General features: G+C 38.5%; 1 protein-coding gene across 1 annotated transcript in view; it reads right to left on the minus strand.

Annotated features, from left to right (window-relative positions):
• Nucleotides 1-19,399, minus strand: part of LOC150078388 (rho-related BTB domain-containing protein 1-like) — a 384,612-nt gene extending 365,213 nt beyond the window's left edge. The window contains exon 1 of the mRNA XM_090385409.1: nt 19,321-19,399. The gene's annotated coding sequence lies outside the window, so the exon portion shown is untranslated. The remainder of the gene's footprint in view (nt 1-19,320) is intronic.
• Nucleotides 19,400-20,831: the final 1,432 nt, after the last annotated feature.

The raw sequence follows: 20,831 nt of genomic DNA on the forward strand, positions 1-20,831 counted from the left end.
AGGTACCAGAAATGTTCTCATTGAAGGTACCAATGTTCTTATTACTAAAGCTCTTCCATATAAAAGATTCAACAAATCAATTTTACACCAAACGTTATAAATATCACATGATTAATGATTTGTTATTATTGTTTTTGGTTTTTTTTACTTTTAACATTATTATTTTCTTGTATTGTTAAATATTTATTATAGTTGGGGAAGGTCATTATGTGGCTGTTTTACATTAAGATTAGTACTATATTATAGAATACCACTCATATACCACATGAAATTATTAATATGGTTTATTCAGCTATTCGCCTAAACTACTATACATTAAGGTGACATTTCAAAGCATCTTACTGATACCTATCATCAGACCATGCTACTGACAGACTCCTCTTGCTGATGCTGCCAGTACACACACAGGTTTCTCGGAGCATCGGCAAGAGGAGTCTGTCTGTAGCATGGTCTGATGATAGATATCGGTAAGATGCCTGAAACGTCTCTTTAATGCATAGTGGTTTAGGCGAATAGTTTAATAAACTGTATTATTAATTTCAAGTGATATATGAGTGATATTAAGTATAGTAATAATCTTAAATATTTATTATTAATTTTATTCTTTGTAATGTATTTATAACATTTATATCCTTTAGCACATTATAATTGGGAAGTTCCTGTGATGTGTGTTTAGTAATAATAATAATCAAAAAACTAGGATTTGTAGTATAAAAGTAAAGCCAAAGTTTTTTTCTTTGCCTCCCTCCCTTTCAAATTTTGTCTGAATGTGTTCAATTGTCTGTGATCATTCTTGCATACTCACCAAGGCATATTTGACCCAGATTTTCTAGTGAATGTCAGGTAGCAAGAATTATTTCTGTATTATCCAAGTATAAATCCAATTTTCTACTAAAATCTTATTTATACCCAGATTTTAATTTAATAATTTCATTAAAAATAATTTAATTTTGGGTAACATTAATAATTATTAATGATAACCAAAAGATGTAAAAAATATCGATGGTTTGTGTAAAATTTATCAATTTAAAGGTGCTTTGTGATGTCTGAAGGAATCTCTGCCTTAAACTGCTATTTTGGTGATTATTATCACCAAAACAGTTAAACAACACATAATGAAAAACAGTTAATAATTTCTTGAGATGAAATGCAAAGTGATGCGAGCTGTGATAATCAAAAAAGGTCTAATCCCAACAGACAAGCAGCTAATAAGCAACAATGGAAATAATTTTGTTTCTCAACATAATTGGTGCACTTTTCTCATCAGTGCAATATCACTTTTATCTTTTCCAAAAAAGGAATTCATAGTTGAGTTGTAGTCTTGAAAGAATTCACCACAATCCGAGTAAAACCAAAGCATTCGAAGATGAAGCTGGCCCGATACAACAGAAAGGTGTTCACCAGAGGTAACGTGACCTAACAGTATGAGCAAACATGAGACAGTCTGGATGCATGGCTTTGAGAGGTTCAGGCCACATTTTCACCCCATTGGTGCAAAAACCACAGTAAGATCGAGTTTACTACCCATTTATAATAGACTGTGCTAACAGAAAAGCCCAATAAACTGAAAAATTGCAAATTGTTTTTATTGTTTTATGGTAGTGACCTACAGAAACGTGTTTTATAAAAATATCATAAAGGTGTTCAAAATTGATTCTTATAACGGAACATATGATAACGATCAAAGTGTAGTGCAATTTCCATTATTAAAATGACCTTTTAGAGAGATAAAAAGCTTAGTTATATAGCAAAAATTTCAACTTCCGAGGTCTTGGAACGAATTACCAAAAAAAACAATGTATTATTGGGTTCACATTGCAATATTTTCATGATACGTCCATTTATTACTATGGGATGCAAATTCTGTTTCCACAATTTTTTTAAGTTTGCACCAGCCAGCAAAAACTTAGATGAAGTCAAATTTCCATAAGTTGAGTATTACATAAGCCGGGGAGTTCCTGTATATGAATCAAAATTATTTTTTACATCCAGTTTCTTTGTGGCCACATCATAGAATCCAATCAAATCGGTCAGACAAGAATTCCCCTTAACAAACCGTTCCTCTTCCCCTTCACCACAATCCAAGTAAAACCGAAGCATTCCAAGATAAAGCTGGCTCGGTACAACAGAAAGGTATTCACCGGAGGTAATGTGACCTAAAAGTATGAGCAGACTGTGCTCTGTCTGATCTATAACTGCAGTCTTGTCTAGGTGACCCTGCAGTGCTTCTTTAACCAGAGACTTCATTATTTTCCCCAGAACGGAAGTTAAAATAACAGGTCTGTAATTACTCGTGTTACCCTTTGATCCTACTAACTACAGCTGACCATAAGCACCCTACCGGCTGTTTCGAATATGCTCTGACCCAGTCATCTGGCCATTACAATATGGCCTTTGTCAAACTCACTTAAGTCCCGCTGCCCCATCTGAAAAACAAGAGTAACACGTTTAACTGAGCTCGGTATCAGGTGTTTTTTATACCGTGTCCCGACCCGCATACACGTGTAGTTTACGTGCAGTTACTTCTATTTGCATAACGACTCACTTGTCATAATGTTTTGGCTCATCAGTGTAAAAGCCTATTAATTTTAGATAGTGAAAGATCTCTTGTATATAATTTTTTCACTTAAAAATGTTTTTAAAGCAGGAGCATCTTGAATTTTTGTTACGGACTTAAAAGCTATTTTTCTTTCGTTTATAAAAGCTTGACAATCTAGTAGTAAATGTTTAACTGTTTGTTATACATAGCAGTGATTACACTGAGGCGGTTCTTCAGCTCCACGTAGATAGGAATGGATAAGATATGTATGTCCTATCCTCAACCCGGCAAGGATTACTTCTTACCTCCCAAACACTTCCTAGATCCTTTAACAAATATACATGGTCTCAATTCTAATCTCAACGATGTCCATTTCCACTTGCAGTCTGCCAAACCGCATGTACTTTTTCTGACAGAATCTCAGTTATCGGTTGATTCAACCACTACTCATCTCAGTTGCCCAAACTATTTGTTGTATTATTTCTTTTGCCTCAAAGGTGGTACTTGTGCATATGTCCATTCCAATATTCCCTTTCAGAGACTTGGTAATTTGGAATCTCTTCTCTTCGATCTTCTCTGGCTTAAAATCACTCTACCTCATTGTGTCAAATTCATCTCTTGTCTCTACTGTTCTCCCAACTGCACTAATCACTTGGAGCTCTTTGACTTCCTCTCTTTGCAACTTGACTTTCTTCAGTCCAACTTTCCTAACTGTGAGGTAATTTTCCTTGATGATTTTAATGTTCACAACACCAGCTAGTTTCTGTTTTCTAGTCACACCGACCCAGCTGGTTGAGATGCGAAGCTTTTGCAATTACTAATAATCTTGCACAGATTGTTCATTTACCTACAAGAATACCAGCTGGCTGTATCCTAACCATACAGCCAACGCGCTTCATCTTTTTCTCACAAACAACCCTTCTAAGTACACAGTCAAAGGGAGTTGTCCTTTAGGCACCTCAGATCACAACTTGGTGATTGTCTCTTCTCCAATGGAGCCTTTATCTCATGCCTATTCCCAACCTCATATTGTTTGGCATTACAAGAATGCAAAATGGGATGACCTGCTAGGTTTCTTTTCTTATTTTCCTTGGTCAGATTACTGTTTCAAAACTTCTGATGTCGTTTGTTCTCTGATCATGTCAGTGAAATTATTCTTGTAGGAATGGAATCCTTTATCGCACACTCCACTTTAAAATCTCATCCTTTATATAAACCTTGATTTTCCAATAAATGTGCTAAGACTGTTCAAGAGTAGAACGTTGCATATCGTAATTGTCTTGTTTCCAATTCTTTACTTTCATTTTCTGCCTACACCAAAGCTTGCAACAATTGTAAAGCAGTTATTAATCAGTCCAAAGTAGATTTTGAACAGGCTAAGAGTAGAAAACTTGCTTCTTGCCCTAATGGTAGCCAAACATTCTAGTCTCTTGCCAAAGCTATTGGCCGCAACTTTTGCCCATCTCTGCTCCCACCTCTGTCAAAACCAGATGGTACAGCCAAGGATAAAGCTGACCCGCTAGCATCCCATTTTTCTTCCAACTGATGTATTAACGATCTTGGTAAAACACCTCCCACCATTCCCAACACGCTCCATTCAATGCCTCCTGCAGTCTTCCATCAAAGGGGTGTCAGAAGGATTTTGACGAATCTTGATGCTAAGAAAGCTCTAGGTCCTGATGGTATTTCTCCACTTGTTTTTAAAACATGTGCTCCTGTTCTTTGCCGCCTTTTTCTACTTTCTTATTCCAAAGGTGTTTTTCCTTCTGCTTGTTCCTAAAAAGGGTGACAAATCCCTCCCATCCAATTATCGTTCCATTGCAATTACTTCTACTCTTTCTAAAGTAATGGAGAAATCAATTAACCGTCAACTCTTAAACTGACTAGACACCTTCCGTCTGATCAGTGATCGCCAGTATGGATTCCGTCAGTGTCGATCCACTGGTGATATTCTGGCTTCTGTTACCCATTTATGGAAAAGTTCGGTGAAACACAAGGCTTTCAATCACGTTTGGCATAAAGGTCTTCTAAATAAACTTTCATCTTAAGGTTTGCCATCTGTTTTTTGTAATTGGTTATCCAGTTTTCTCTCTGATCACTCACTGAGGGTGATGGTAGATGGCTCTCTGTTTTCTAACTTCTCCACTAATTCTGGTGTCCGCCAAGGTTCAGTTCTTTCCCCCACTCTTTTCCTTTTGTATATTAATGACCTTCTTCCATTGACCAGAAATCCTATCCATAGTTTGCTGGTGATAGCACATTGCATTCCACTTTCCATTTTGAGAAACCTTGCCCTGCTCAATCAGCTTCAACTTCTTGAATATATTCTACCAGTTCCTTCAATGCTGATCTCCAGTGGGGCAAAGACGGTCGTTGATTTCAATCCTTCTAAAATTCAGTCGTCTTATATATCGCAAAAAGGATTCTTTTGCTCCTATGCTTATCTTTGGTGACACTCCAATTTCTAGGCAAAATGATATATCTCTGTTGGGGATTGCCCTGACTTCTAATCTTTTTTGGCACAAGCAAATTACAAATATTGCTTCCTCTGCATCTAAAAAACTTGGTTTTTTCTTTCGCTTTGAGCGTTACTTTTCTTCCAAACAGCTGTTCACTCTGTACAAATCGCAACTCCACCCTACCATGGAATATTGTTCCCACAACTGGGGTGGTGCCCCCCAAAACCTCTCTCAGGCTTCCAGATTCCATTCAGAATAGGGCAGTTAGGTTAATTTACTCCTCTCTAACAGAATCTCGCCACTCGCTGTCTCATAGACATACTGTTTCTGCTGCATGCCTCTTCTACAGATACTTCCATGGGCATTGTTCTTCTGAATTGGCTTCTATAATTCCCACTCTCTCTCTTTCAAAACAGTCCGAACACATGCCGCCACCAGCCAACATCCATTTACTGTCCAACTTCAAACCCACAGAACCAACTTTTCATCTTCCACATTTATTCATTCAACTGCCGTTTCTGGAACAACCTTCCTTCATACGTATTTCCTGAAAATTAGAGTCTACAGAATTTCAAGTCTAATGTCAACAAATATCTTCTTTCGTCTTCCCAAGCATGGTACTAAGTACTATAGGTTATAATACCTCTCGTGTTTGCAGTTTTCATTAAAAAAAAAAAAAATATATATATATATATATAGAATGTGTCCTGATGCTGAAGACAACATTTCAGTCTTGATAAAATTGATTTTTAGACCCCATCGTTTATATTCCTCAAACAATTAACACATGCATAGTCTGCATCTTCTAAGTCTCGTGCTATCACCACCTGATCGTCTGCAAAAATTTAAATTGTGAATGTAGATGATCTTATTGATCGGCAATCCCAATGTATAGCATTTTTTGACCAGGATCTTAGGCAGATATCGATATAAATTTTGAAAAGTGCTGGTGACATGCAACAGCCTTGTAATAAGCCTTTTGATGTGTAGAATTCAGGTGACAAAGCTGATTCCACTCTAATTTTGCACCTATTATTCCTGTAAATTGTGTTAATTTACTATACTAACAATAAAATTCCATTGCCTCAAAGTGTTGCGTCAACACTGGTGTTCCAGCTTAACTACACATATGGAGAAGGAAATGCAAGCGAATTTCAGACTGACGAATATTCAGTATTTTCTTGAAGTTCATCTATTTTGCACATTTAAAATTGTAAGGATAGTTTGTTGGTTTCTTCTTCCAAGAGCAATACATTTAATTATTGATGTTTTATGCAATTTTTATGAGGAGATATTCAGCTGAAGTTGTATGTGCTCTGAAGTGTATGTTCAGAATTGAAGCGTCTCATTATTACTGCGCTTAATACAAGTGAAAGAAGCAGTGTCGTAATGCGCACGCTTCGTTAGATATCATGTTTTCAAGGAATCGAACAAATGACTCACGTCAGGCTGTAACAGTGTGATCAGTATAATGTTGGCAATGTTCGATCGTGCAGCAGCATTTCAGAAGCTTTCATAGAAAAGCCATTCAGTAGCTGCTTTGATTTGTGTTTAAAAATACAAACCAAAAAAATTCAACATCTCCAATACTTTATTACTAAAGCATGAAGTGGTTGATTTGGTGTTCTAAGAGGGAAAAAAAAAATAGTTGTGCCGCCCGTGTAATTTATTTTCTACAGATAACGCAGTGTTTTTATTAAATATAGATATGATAACTTAAATAATCTTCATAAAGCAGATCTAGGCGCCGTGAACGTTGGGGAGCCATATTTTTGAAGTTCTTTGAAGAACTCCATTTTGAAATGTTTTTCATGTCATCCAATACGGTATCAGAATCAATTTTAAAGTTCCACATTTTCTGACGTTTTATTCCCGAAAACTGATTGCTGTATTTTGTCCTCGACGTGGTTGCTGCGGCAATTTTAATAAATGATTTTGTTTTTAATGCTTTTATTATTTTTTTTTTCGAGCAGAATTAATAAAAATTTTCGTTCGTAACAAAAACGCCTCCGTAGCCGAGTAGTCACGTGCGAGGGTACATAAATATACATATTCTGAGTGACCTTAGTTTGAGGGACCCTAGTTCCGCTTGACTGTTAAATACAGTGCTATTTCTTGTATTCTTTCTGTCGTGAACTCCTTTGACCGTGTGGTCTTCCCTTAATGTAAACAGGATATTTATTTATAACAGGTGTAAAAACATTTTCTAGTCTCTCATTTAAAAAAAAATAAAAATTACATTTAATAAGTATTACACTCCATTAATAGAGATGGCCCTTTGAAATGCATTTCTGTTCGACCAAATATACACCATGTAAAGTATTGTAATGTGATTCTATTTTTATCTGTATTATTTCCAAATAATACATACAAAAATAGCGGGTTATTCTAAGCAATCATAAACATGCAACCAGGCATTTCGTTGTTGTCTGTCATCACAGATTAAGACAGCATCTCTTAACATCTCATTTTTCTCAAAGTACTGGAGAAAAATACAAGAATATCCTGAAATTCGAGCCAGGTATGAAGATTCAGAACCCCTGACATTCCGTTGCCTTGAGGGGATATGTTTGGTTTCTTTCCATAATAAAAATTATTATTTTTCACCTCCATATAAGCCGAACTGACCGCCCTGGTTTTGTTCCAGAGGGTGATAATACTCAGTCTTTTGTGATGCTCTTAGACAGTGATTTATATGGAGAGAATGAGCATATATAATTGATTATTTTGAAGATACGTGGATTAGAAAGCCCGCCAGAAGCAAAAATAAAAAAACTAGATTTTCTGTCGATTGTTGTAATGCCTATTTCGCATCTCTGCCGATAATACAGTTTCAAGAACCGATAATACAGTCGAAGCATGGACAGAGCATTTTAGCTCATCGATAAGTTCTCTCTATCCGAATATTTGAAAGTTCATTGTGATGCCTTGAAGGAGCATAGCATGGAAAGAATTTAAGATGAAATAGCTTGTTTCAGGAACTGAAACTTCAACTTCTTAGAGAAACAGAGCAGCAAGAACCAAGAATATAGTAGTAGTAGTGGCATGTGATGCAAGAAAGCGAGCTTATGCAGCATCAGCCAAAAAAAAAAAAAAATTAGTGGAGAATTATGGTAAAAGAAACATCATAGAGTATTTATGATGTTTCTTTTACCTCATTACTTGGAATATCATAAAGTATTTACTTGGAATCGTGCATACCTTCCAACTGCAGGCAGCATGAAAATTAAATACTCGTAAAAAACTTAAATGATTACTGTAAACTCGCAGTTGTAGGGATTTTAATGTATATGCTGTAACTCTTCTTCCTTTGTATAATTTTCTTAAATTTTATTCTTAAATAGAAAAACAAAAACGTATCTATTCTAAATTGTGTAAACGCTGACCTTATCCGTTTTTTTTTTTTTTTTTTCAAATTAGTATTCCAAATCTTTTTCATTGCTACATTTATTATCAAAATTACTGCAACTCATTTACTACTCTGCATTTACTGTTCAGTGGTGTGTTATTACGTAACTCTCGCCATTTTCATCGCGGCGTTTTGGCTGCAACATTTTGTCTGTGGCATGTTGACTGTAATGCTTGCGTTGAAATGGTGAACTGTTTGATTGCTCCGAAATCAAATCGCCATCCAACATTTCAGTAATCGTTCATAAAAAAATAAATAAATAACAATATAGCGCCCTGTTCTGCCCTAGATTCTCCGAACCATCAGATAACAGAATATTGTACTTCCAATTCGAGCACTGTGTAACACAGAAATTGGATCCTTTTCTTTTCTTTTTTATTTATTTTATTTTATTTTTGTCCAAATCCCTTGGAGATCTGATTGACTAGCAGGGCATTAACAGATAAACATGACTTAAAAACAGAATACATTAATTTAACCATGTACAAATATAAGTACACCATACACAGCACTTTTAAAAATGTTCCTGAATTTAAAAGGAATATGAGTTAATTTAAGTACATAATTAAATTACATGTAATAAGGTAGATATTTTATATAACCAAAATATCTACATTAAATCTGCCGTTTAAATACTTTTAAATAATGTCGCTGAGGGTCGAGCGGCACCAGTGGTTGCCCACAACTCTGAGAACTTTTAATAATAGGTGAAAGAATCAGAATAAGTCTGCTGAGGATGTCGATCAGGGCTAGGAATGGACCGGAGCGTCGTTCCAGTTCATCACATGCTTCGGTACATGATATTTATCATCATCATTATCAATTCTCTGCCAAGAGCAGGTCCAGGCATACACTCAACAACCATTTCTCCATACTTCCTATCCTCAGCTCTCGTCTTCATCTCCCCAGATCCACCATCCCCTACCAATTCACCTATCATAGTTTTATTTTTTTAATCTCCTTCTGGGCCTCTTCCCCTCAACTTTTCTTTCCATCACATTCTCCATCAAACCTTCACCTAGCATCATATGTCTAATCTAATTTCTCTTCCGCGTTCTGATTATTTCACTCGAACCTCTATTCCACTCTTCTCAAATCTCATTTCTCATTTTATCGACCTATCTGTCTTTCCATTCTCCTGCACCCACATCTCAAAACTTTCCAATCTTTTTAATGACATTCATTTCTCATTAAAATTAAGATTTTTTAAGTAGCATTTTGTTTCGACCCTTAATATCGATATTAATGTATGGAAACATTCTGAAAATGCTACTGAGTCGGTCCACATTGCACAAATGGATCTTACGGCACTTCCGTTAGGAAGTTCGTCGATAACTGAAGCTTCTTCTGCAGGGATGATTGACCGCGGTTACATATCGCGGTTACATCCATCCTGAATGAAAATTTTCTCCAAAATGAGAACTTTTTACATATTAATGGTAAACTTACATGGCGTCCAACAAAAAAGTGAATAGAGAATACTTCTAGAAAGGATAAAGGATTTGTTTTCCTGTGGTTTTATTATAGTGCATATAGTGCCTCCGGAACTATACAATTTATGACACTTTTTTTTTTTCATGTGTTTCAGGTCTTTGATAAACTCTTGTTTCATACTCCACTATGGGCGTTTTTTTTTTTTTTTTTTCCGCATTTGAAAAGTGCTGCATGAAGAAAAGCTGATCGTCCCAGATAATTCCAAGATCCTGTGTTGCTTCACCTTATTAATCGGTTTTCTGTTAAGATTGTTTTTTTTTTTTTTTTTTTTACATTTTATGGAAAAGTAAAATTTCACTGCGTTTAGTTCCAAACCTAGCTCATGGAGGTATCCTGCCGGGTTAGCTAGCAGTTCGGTTGTGCTTGCTGAGATATGCTAATTGTTATCCCTCTCCTAACAGGTAATAAATATTTTAATATTCTGGGTAAGACAAAAAAGCTTTGAAATCTTGGACCGTCTCCCTGATTTAGCACTATCAGACTTTCAGTCTGTGCGGTTAGTACAGTGGTAAGGCAGTATAACCACAGTCGTTTTTGCGCCAGTAAAATCAATCCAATGCAGAAAATAGCTGTGCAGTGAAAATAATGAACAGGGCAGAGAGAACGCCCCCCTCCCGAGGAGCTCTTCTACGGGGGTGCTTGAAAAGTTTGTGGCCTGAGTATGAAACGTTAATAGTACAATGTCAAAATTTTCTATACTTCATGTATAACACTTCAAATAGTAATTCACCAAGTTCCATGCAGTTTCAATAACGAATTTTTTTTTTTTCTTTTTTTTTTTTTTCTTTTTTTTTTTAATCACAAGTTCTGAAGTCAACAAAGTTGTGTGAATAGGAAAATATGGACAAAATCAGTCACCGTGCAGTCATCCAATATTTGGGGAAAAGGGAACTAATGCCAAAGGCAATTCGTGAGGATATGGTTACAACACTGAAGAAGGATGCTCTTCCTGTTCCATGCTTAAGAAGTGGGCAGCAGAATTTAAACGAGGGAGGGAGAGCCTGGAAGATGATTCACGCTATGGAAGACCTGCAACGTCCATCACTCCAAAAATTATTGACAATATACACGATCCTGGTGATGAATGATCGACGACTGACATTTCGGTACATTGACAGCATCTTGGGCATCTCGTCCAAACGTGTGTACCACAGTAACAGAGGTTAGTGCTATTAAAAATGTGTCAGCCCAGTCGGTCGCAAAGTTGTCAAGTTAAGTGGGTATTTGCATTGTTTTCAAGCAGATCAATCAAATTTCCTTGCAAGTTTTGTGACCATGTTTGAAACGTGAGTCCATCACTCTCAACCGATGAAAAAGGAGCAGCTTAAAAGTGGAAATACAACTCTTCTCCCCTTCCAAATAATGCCAGGTCAATTCCTTCAGTTCACAAGGTGATGGCTTCGTTTTGTGGGATGCTGATGGAGTTTTACTATTGGGTTACCTTAAGAACGGCCAGGCAATCACAGGCCCAAATTATGCACAACTTGTGAGGCATTTGCGAGAAAACATCAAACAAGCTTACATTAGGATCACCCGGAAAGTTATTTCATATACCCATATATTTATTGTTGTGTGTTCTCTGGTCGATTTGCCTGTTCTGCTAGACAAAAAACCCAGTTTCTGCAGAAAAACCTTGCCATCTACGCCTGAAACCAAATAACTCAGCCATGGAGTGAAAACAAAGCCCATAAAAGTTCCTCGCGTCATCGACTGTATCGAACCCTGGCTATTTCCACCCGGTGTGCGGAGACGGTGACGATACCACTGTGCTACTCGCGCAGATGAGAAAACATTAAAGACAAACACCGAGGAAAATACAACAATGGAGTGTTGTTTGTGGGCTGGCGTGGCAACTCACAGGTCTATCATTGCCATGGCTGCACTGCAGGAGTGCAGCTTTGAAATCTTGGACCATTTCCCAGATTTAGCACTATCAGACTTTCAGTCTGCGCGGTTAGCACAGTGGTATCGTCACCGTGCGCCCCACACCGGGTGGAAAATGCCCGGGTTTGAATCCCGTCGATGACGAGAGGAACTTTAATGGGCTTTTTTCACTCCGTCGCTGAGTTAGGTGGTCTCAGGCGTAGATATCAAGGTTTTCCCCCAGAAACTGGGGTTTTTCGTTTTGCTAAACAGACAACTCGACCATAGAACACACGCAATTAACAGATATAAGGCACAGCACGGCAGATGAATTTAATTATTCGGGTGGCCAAAAAATAATAGTTTTATCAGACTTTCACCTATTTCCTGATTTTGAAAAATAAATCTCTGGAAGTCATTTTCCCACCGACAGCGAAGTCATTGCTGCAGTGGATGCATTCCTGGGCGGTCCAAGAGAAAACTTTCTACGCATCTGGAATCAACACATGCAACATCGGTAACAAAATTGTATTGCCACCTGAGGCAGACTATGTTTAAAAGACATGTAACCAAACTCCTGAATTAAACACTTCATATTCTGGCCACGAATATTTTCGAACCCTCCTCGTTTTAAGTCTGCATTTAATGTTAAAGCTATCTGTCACTAGGGTCAGATATAATCAGTCAACAGCCCCAGAAAGATGACAAGTAGATTTATTGTAATGCGACAACTTTTTTACGGAACATATAAGGGATTGACTTACGATTCTGTCAAGGGCAGCTTTAATGTCGAGGAAGTTATATCTAGCTGATCGTTATTTGTTTAATTTTTTTTTTTTCCTACAAAATTTTTCGAGAAATTTTATGATTGTTGGCCACTGAGTGGAAGTAGTTGGGTAGTATCCAGGGCATTGGTCGGCAGCATGTTTAATAATGCACTTTTCAAAGATGTTTTTAGCAAGTTATACTACACTGAAGGTTGACTTGGGATTATCATTTTTTCAGGACTACTGCTACCATATCAAAACAAAACCTCTTTTTCTCCAATGATACTGTAAATACACTGGTCGGCCAAAACATTATGACCACCTACCTAATCTGATGTTGGTTCTCCACGTGCAGCCAAAACAGCTCGTACCTGGCGAGGCATGGATGCCACAAGATTTCCAAATGTGTCTTGTGGTATCTCATACCAACGTATCCAGCAGATCCTTTAACTCCTGTAATGTCTGCTCGGATAGCACAATGTATCATCACCGTCCTCCCCACACCAGGTGGAAAAGGCCCGGTTTCAAATTCCCATCGATGACGCAAAGAACTTTAATGGGCTCTTTTCACTCTGTGGCTGAGTTAGTCGATCTCAGGGGTTAGATAGCGACGTTTTTCGTCCAGCAAAACACAAATCGACTTTAGAACACATGCAATTAACAGACATAAGACACAGCACAGCAGATGAATTTAATTATTCAGGTGGCCTAAATATAATAGTTTTTTTTTTTTTTTTTTGGGTCCATGGTTGAGAGACACTGTACATCAGAGTTGCTGTTCCAACACACCACACATGCTCAATGGGCTTGATGTTTAGGGAATTTGCAGGACGGCAATACCTGGAAATCTTCATGTTCTGCAAACCAGTCTCGAACAATCCGGGTGGTGTGGCATGGCACGTTATCCTGCTGAAAGACAGCACCGCCAGAGGGGAAGACCATTGCCATGAAACGGTGTACTTGATCAGCAATGATGTTTAGGTAAAGTGTTCATTGTCTAACGGCCCCAGGGGTTTCCCCCATCTCCGTGTTGTGTACTCTGTGAAACACAGAGCACTGTGAAGGCCAGAGATTTTAAAAAGTGTAAGGTACATGTTTATGTTGTGCAGTGTCATGTTGTGTTGTTCCTCTGACATTTTAGCCGTTTGGTCCCTAGTGTACCCCCCTGTTTCCCACACTTAGCCCCGAGGAGACAGGTCAGGCATAGAGGGATCGCATTAGAAGTAAGTACTCTGGCAGGTCCTGCCACCTAATTTCCTAAAATTTCAGTGGCAAGGACCTTAAAAAAAATAATAAAAATAAATAAATAAATAAAATGCATATTCAGTTAGAGTAGTTAAAGACCGAAGAAAGTGGGGACAGATAGAAATATGGGGATGATAGGGAGGGCAACCCCCAGAAAGGTCAGTGGGGACTGGCCCCCACCAGGAGAAAAAGGAGATGGCAGGGAGGAGGAGGAGGAGACAGAAACCTGGCGCCTCTGTAGCCAGGTGGGCAGGAGCAGCAGTGTGCTTGATTAGACCAGGGTTCGAGCCCGTGACCACCAAATACAGAGGATATGGAAAGGTCAGGGAATGATCACCGGAGCAATATGGCCTTAGTTGCTAATGCTCCTAAAAACCAAAAAAACAACAACTCTGCCTACCAGGGGAGGGGGGGTTAAAGTGAACCAAGCAAGGGTACCCGGTTCAGAATGCTAGTTGGCCAAGAAAAGCAGTTGACATCTAATGGCACGCCAGTGGAGTCTTCAGGTAGGTGGTACATATCAGAGTGCCCGGCACATGGATGACTGGACCCAGGGTATCCCAGCAGAACTTCGCCCAAAGCATGACACTGTCACCACAGGTTTTTTTTTTTTTTTTTCGTCCCACAGTGCATCCAGGCCCCATCACTTCCCGGGGTAAATGGCACACGTACCCGCTGTCCACATGCTGCAACAAGAAACATGATTCATCGAACTAGACAATCTTCCAATCACTCAAGGTCCAGTTTCAATGCTTGCATGTCCGTTGTAGGTGCTGCTGCCAGTGAACCATGGTTAGCATGAGCACTTGGAAGGGCCTGCGACTATGCAGCCCCTTTTTCAGCAGGGTTCTATGTAGTGTGTGTTGTGACACATTACTCTGATCACCAACATTCCAATTACCGGTGAGTTGCGCTACAGTCACCCTTCTGTTGCCACATACCATCCAGGAGAGCCTTTTCTCACCTTAAGAATCAATGAGCCATGGTCGTCCAACACCTCGCCAGTGGTTTGTGGGTTTTTCCTCCTCTGACCTCTTTCGGTAGATACTAACCACAGCTGACCATGAACATCCCACCAGCCGTGCCGTTTCGGATATGCTCTGACCCAGTCATCTGGCCATTACAATTTGGCTTTTGTCAAATTTGCTTAAAGTCCAGTGCCTTTCCCGTCTGAATCAGGTGTTTTTTATACCATGTCCCAACCCGCGCACGTGCCGTAGTTCACCTGCAGTTGCTTCGATTTGCATAACGACTTGCTGGTCATAATGGTTTGGCTCATCGGTGTATGTGGACATGTATAGTATTTTATGTAGGGCAGCTCCGGGTGTTGTTTCTGGCCACTTTGCCACCAGAAAGGCGATTACCTGGAAAGCCTTCCCAGTGCCTGTCTGAACTAGGAGATGGTGGTGGGCGACAACTAAACGTGAAACGTTGTGTGCCCCAACTGTCCCACGTTGAATGTCCAAAACGATTTTGGGATCATTCAAAAATTAATAATAAAATAAAATAAAAATAAAAAAATTATTTGCATGTCAGAAGAATTATTTTGAACAGTCTTGATTCCAAGAAAGCACCAGGTCCTGGTGGTATTTCTCCACTAGTTCTCAAAACCTGTGCTCCTGAGCTTATTCCTGTTCTGTCTCCTTTCTTCGTTTTCTTATTCCAAGTGTTTTTCCCTTCTGCTTGTAAATTTGCTCAATTCCATCCAGTTCCTAAAAAGGGTGACAAATCCCCCATTAATTATTGTTCCATTGCACATAATTCTTTTTTTGTCCTCGCCTTTTCCCGTTATATATATGTGGGGTCAGCGTTTTTATTGTTTTGGCATGAAATTTTTACGGCCGGGTGCCCTTCCTGATGCCAACCCTCACCCTTTATCTGGACTGGGGATATGCGTTGGTCATTCCCTGACTTTCCGCATCCTCCGTATTTGGTGGTCACGGGCTCGAACCCCGTGACCGGGTGTTGTTTCTGGCCACTTTGCCACCAGAAAGGCGATTACCTGGAAAGCCTTCCCAGTGCCTGTCTGAACTAGGAGATGGTGGTGGGCGACAACTAAACGTGAAACGTTGTGTGCCCCAACTGTCCCACGTTGAATGTCCAAAACGATTTTGGGATCATTCAAAAATTAATAATAAAATAAAATAAAAATAAAAAAATTATTTGCATGTCAGAAGAATTATTTTGAACAGTCTTGATTCCAAGAAAGCACCAGGTCCTGGTGGTATTTCTCCACTAGTTCTCAAAACCTGTGCTCCTGAGCTTATTCCTGTTCTGTCTCCTTTCTTCGTTTTCTTATTCCAAGTGTTTTTCCCTTCTGCTTGTAAATTTGCTCAATTCCATCCAGTTCCTAAAAAGGGTGACAAATCCCCCATTAATTATTGTTCCATTGCACATAATTCTTTTTTTGTCCTCGCCTTTTCCCGTTATATATATGTGGGGTCAGCGTTTTTATTGTTTTGGCATGAAATTTTTACGGCCGGGTGCCCTTCCTGATGCCAACCCTCACCCTTTATCTGGACTGGGGATATGCGTTGGTCATTCCCTGACTTTCCGCATCCTCCGTATTTGGTGGTCACGGGCTCGAACCCCGGTCTAATCAAGAAGAGTGTGCTACGCGCTACTGCTCCTGCCCACCTGGCTATGGAGGCGCCTCCATTGCACATAATTCTACTCTTTCTAAAGTAACGGAGAAATCAATTAATCACCAACTCTTAAACTACTTAGAAACCTTCCATCTGATCCATGATCGCCAGTACGAAATCCGTCTGTGTCGATCCACTAGTGATATTCTGAATTAAGTTACCCGTCCATGGACAAATTCAGTGGAAAAATTTGGTGAAACTCAAACAGTTGCTCTTCACATTTCAAATGCTTTTAATCATGTTTGGCATAAACATCTAAAACCATCTTATGGTTTTCCAACTTTTTTTTATAATTGGGTATCCAATTTTCTCTCTGACAGTTCACTACGCGTGATGGTAGATGGCTCTATCGTCTAACTTGGTTCCCCAACTAACTAATGCTGGTTCCCCAAGGTTTAGTTCTTTCTCACACTCTTTTCCTCTTGTATATTAATGACCTTCTATAGACCAGAAATCTCATCCATAGTTTTGCTAATGATAGCACATTGTGTTCCACCTTCATTTGAGAAATATTGCCCTGCAAAAACAGTTTCAACTTCTGGAATATCCACTACCAATTCCTTAAATGCTGATATCCAGGTAGTTTTCCAGGTGCAAAGATAACTTAGTTGATTTCAATCCTAAAACACAGTCCTGTCTTATATCTCGCAAAAAAGATTCTTCTGTTCCTGTGCTTATCTTTGATGACACTCTGATTTCTAGACAAGATTACAAATCCTTATTGGGGATTACCCAGAATTCTAATATCTCTTGGCATAAACACATCACAAATATTGCTTCCTCTGCATCTAAAAAACTGGGTTTTTTCTTTCGCTCCCGACGTCTTCCAAACAGATATTCATTCTGTACAAATCGCAAATGCGCCTTAGCATGGAATATTCTGGGGCAGTGACCCAAAAACCACTCAAGCTTCTAGGTTCCACTCAGAAGAGAGCAGTGAAGTTAATTAAACCCTCGTGTCTAAAAAAAGTCTCTCCATTCTCCGTCTCATAGACATTCTGTTTCTGCTGCATGCCTTTTCTACAGATACTTCCATGGGCACTGTTCTTCTGAATTGGCTTCTATAATTTCTGCTCTCTCTTTCGAAACAGTCCGAACACGGGCTGCAACCAGTGAACACCCTTTTACTGTCCAACTTTAAGATCACAGAACCAACTTTTCTTCTTTGTCATTTATTGCTTCAACTCCCCTTTTCTGGAACATGTAAGTTGAATGGCTACAAGTAACTTCTTTTATCTTCTCAACTTTCAACCTATGCACGGTACTAAAAACTATAGGTTCTAATACCTCTCGTCCTTGGGATTTTCATTTATAAAAATAATGAAATAAAATAAGTCCCGTAACCACTGGTGGAATGCATGATTAGTGGATACCAGTTATCTTGTACCAGAGGGCCCAAACATAGGCAGAACCTCAAAAAAAGAAAAAGTAAAATTAAAGAGGGCTGCAAAAATAAAATAAAATAAAAAAATCCATTGGTGGGGTGTGTGGCCAGTGGATACAATCTCCTGCCCAGAAATCCAAGCTGGGCACCAGCAAAATCCCGTCTCAAGCACAAGCCCAGAAAGGAGGGGGGAAAGGGGGGTATAAGGAGAGGAAACGGGAGAAAAGAGAATAGTTCGATGGATCTCTGTGTCGACATTATCATCATCTTCGGTCTAGGGTTGGTAAAGTTCCCTGCATTGACTGATCCATGAAAAGGAATCCGGTTATAGTTGAATCTAAACGTCAGCAGTGGCCAATAAGTGGTTGTCTGGATGCAAGCAGGTGTTTTCGTTGAAGCCTTGGTAGCAAAGTTCTGAAGAGGTAGAAAGTTCTCCTTGGAGCTTAGCAGAGTTTCTTCCTGATCAGGAGCAAAAAAAAAAAAAAAAAACCTATTATTTTTAGGCTACCCGATTAATTAAATTTATCTGCCGTGCTGTTTGTCTTATATCTGTTAATTGCGTATGTTCTTTGGTCGATTTGTTTGTTTTGCTGGACGAAGACCCCTAGTTTCTGGGGGGGGGAGGAAACCTTGTTATTTACGCCTGAGACCGACTAACTCATCCACGGAATGAAAAAAGCCCATTAAAGTTCCTCGCGTCATCGACAGGATTCGAACCCGGGCCTTTTCCACGTGGAGCAGTGACGATACCATTGTGCTACCCGCACAGACTGATCAGGAGCAAGAGAGGGCAAAAGGTGAGTCGTGGGCAGCCTTAAATCCGCATTTAGGTAACAATGGAAAATAATATGTTCCCAATTTTTAGTATCGCCACAAAGAGACAGAGGCGAAGCTGTAAGACGGAATTCAGCTAGTTTGGCATTTATTGACCCATGCCCAGATATGAGAAATAACATATATAAGTTTGGAGTAAACAAGCGAGAATTATTTTCTACAGATGCAAAAAGAACATTTGAAATGAATTTATAAGTTGCCCATCCTTTAGGGGTGTTATTCCAGTTATCTTGCTACCACTACCGAATCAAAAACTCCCAGCAACGTGACTTTTCAACCTTGGGATCAGTGGCAGTTAACTGTATAACCCAAAAATTCAATATAAGTCGCATGTCTTATATAAAAACTAATACCACGGAAAATCAACTGCAAATCAAGGGGCAAACAACCGTTATATATATTAAATATGTGGGGGAGATCAAAGATATAGGGACTACAGGTTTTTATCATGAATAGGAAAACCCATCTGGCCCAACGCTGCACTTATTAGGCAGACTGCTGATAACTTCAGTGTGGTTTATTAATTGCACAACTAAAAAAAAGGAGGTGGGGGTAAGTAGTTTCCAATGATATCTGAAATTATTACAGGAATATCATTTACAACCGTTTAGAACACGACATGTAGAAATGAAACATTTGTAATTTAAGATGTATATCAAATGAGAAATGAGGTCAACGTACCGTAAAATGTGTAGTTCAGTCAGGGCTGAATTAAAAACATCAAATACTAGAAAGTAGGCTAGTCATTCTTTCACCTTGGTCGTCCACAGCTGTATAATGAAATACCTTGAACTAAGCAGCTGCAAATTATTTTAGGTTGCAAATAAACTACTCCTTCTGCTGCCAACGGCCGTGAAGTTTCCGGCTAAAAGCGCTTATGCACCGTAAGGAGTCTCTACTTTTTTTTTCTTTTATTTATTTATTTTATTTTATTTATTTATTTATTTTTTTAGTCATTGCTGTTCCTAATTGCCATCAACAGAGCGAAGAACGTCCACTGCCACTCTCTTTCAGTAACAAGATGACTGAATACTTCCTATAGGTTGGTTATCATATAATTGGGAGTCACTGTGAGTGAGAGCAGAGCATTAAACGTAGCAACACGTCACAATTAGATTAAAATTCTGGAGTTATTGAAGAAATTAATGAAAAGGCGTAAAAAGGATAGACGTCTTTATTTTTTAAGTGCGTTGTAATAAGCTGTACTAACTATTATAACGTCGATACCAGTCCTAATCGTATGGCAGCGTGCGTTAAATGTCTGCACGGGCCTACGAAAATTTTTTTATTTTTACTCAGCCTGGCTCAAAGTCTAGACGACCCGGCCCGACCCGAGCCCAAATTTGTTTTTAAAATTCATTATCTATACCTGACTCACCCCAGCCGTTTTCATCCCAGCCCGACTGAAATTTTAATATAACTAAATTCGCCAGTATTAGTTTCTAAAGTTTCACAATAATAAAGAAATAAACTTTCATATTCAAAATTCAATATTAATAATTATATAACAATAATAATTATCAATATTAATTATAAAAATAAATAAATAAATCTAGACGGCCCGAAATTTGTTTTTAAAATTCATTATCCATACCCGACTCACCCGAGCCGATTTTTATCCCAGCCCGACTGAAATTTTAATATAAATAAAATCTAAAATATAAATAAAATCGTTTCTGAAGTTTCATAATAATAAAAAAATAAACTTTCATATTAAATATTCAATATTAATAATTATATAGCAATAATAATTATCAAAATAATTATCAATATTAAATATAAAAAAGGAAAATATAATACATTTTCAATTTACCATATTTAATATAATTCCAAAACGAATATCGATATCCACCGCTACCAGCCACTTTCTCTTTACACGATTTTTATTGCAAAGTGTTGTGCAGAAATAAAATAGAATCAATACTGTCGCTACTTAAATTGATTCGACGATCTTGCACTGCTGGCGGGTCATTTCCACGAAAGAGTACAAATTTTTTGGGTGAATTTTGGAGACTGCGAAGTGCACTTTAATGGTCAATTAAAAGTATCAACAGACAGATAACTTTTTCTAAAAAGCCTTTAAGAATTTAAATACATAAGAAATAGCCCGAAATGTTTGAAATAACAATTCATTACGATTATTTGTACTCGGCCCGAGGGCACGGTCGGGTCGAAGCCCGAGAACCCCGGGC

The sequence above is a fragment of the Mastigoproctus giganteus genome, chromosome 11, assembly GCF_048544385.1.
Source record: "Mastigoproctus giganteus isolate SK-2022 chromosome 11, ASM4854438v1, whole genome shotgun sequence".
NCBI lineage: Eukaryota > Metazoa > Arthropoda > Arachnida > Uropygi > Thelyphonidae > Mastigoproctus > Mastigoproctus giganteus.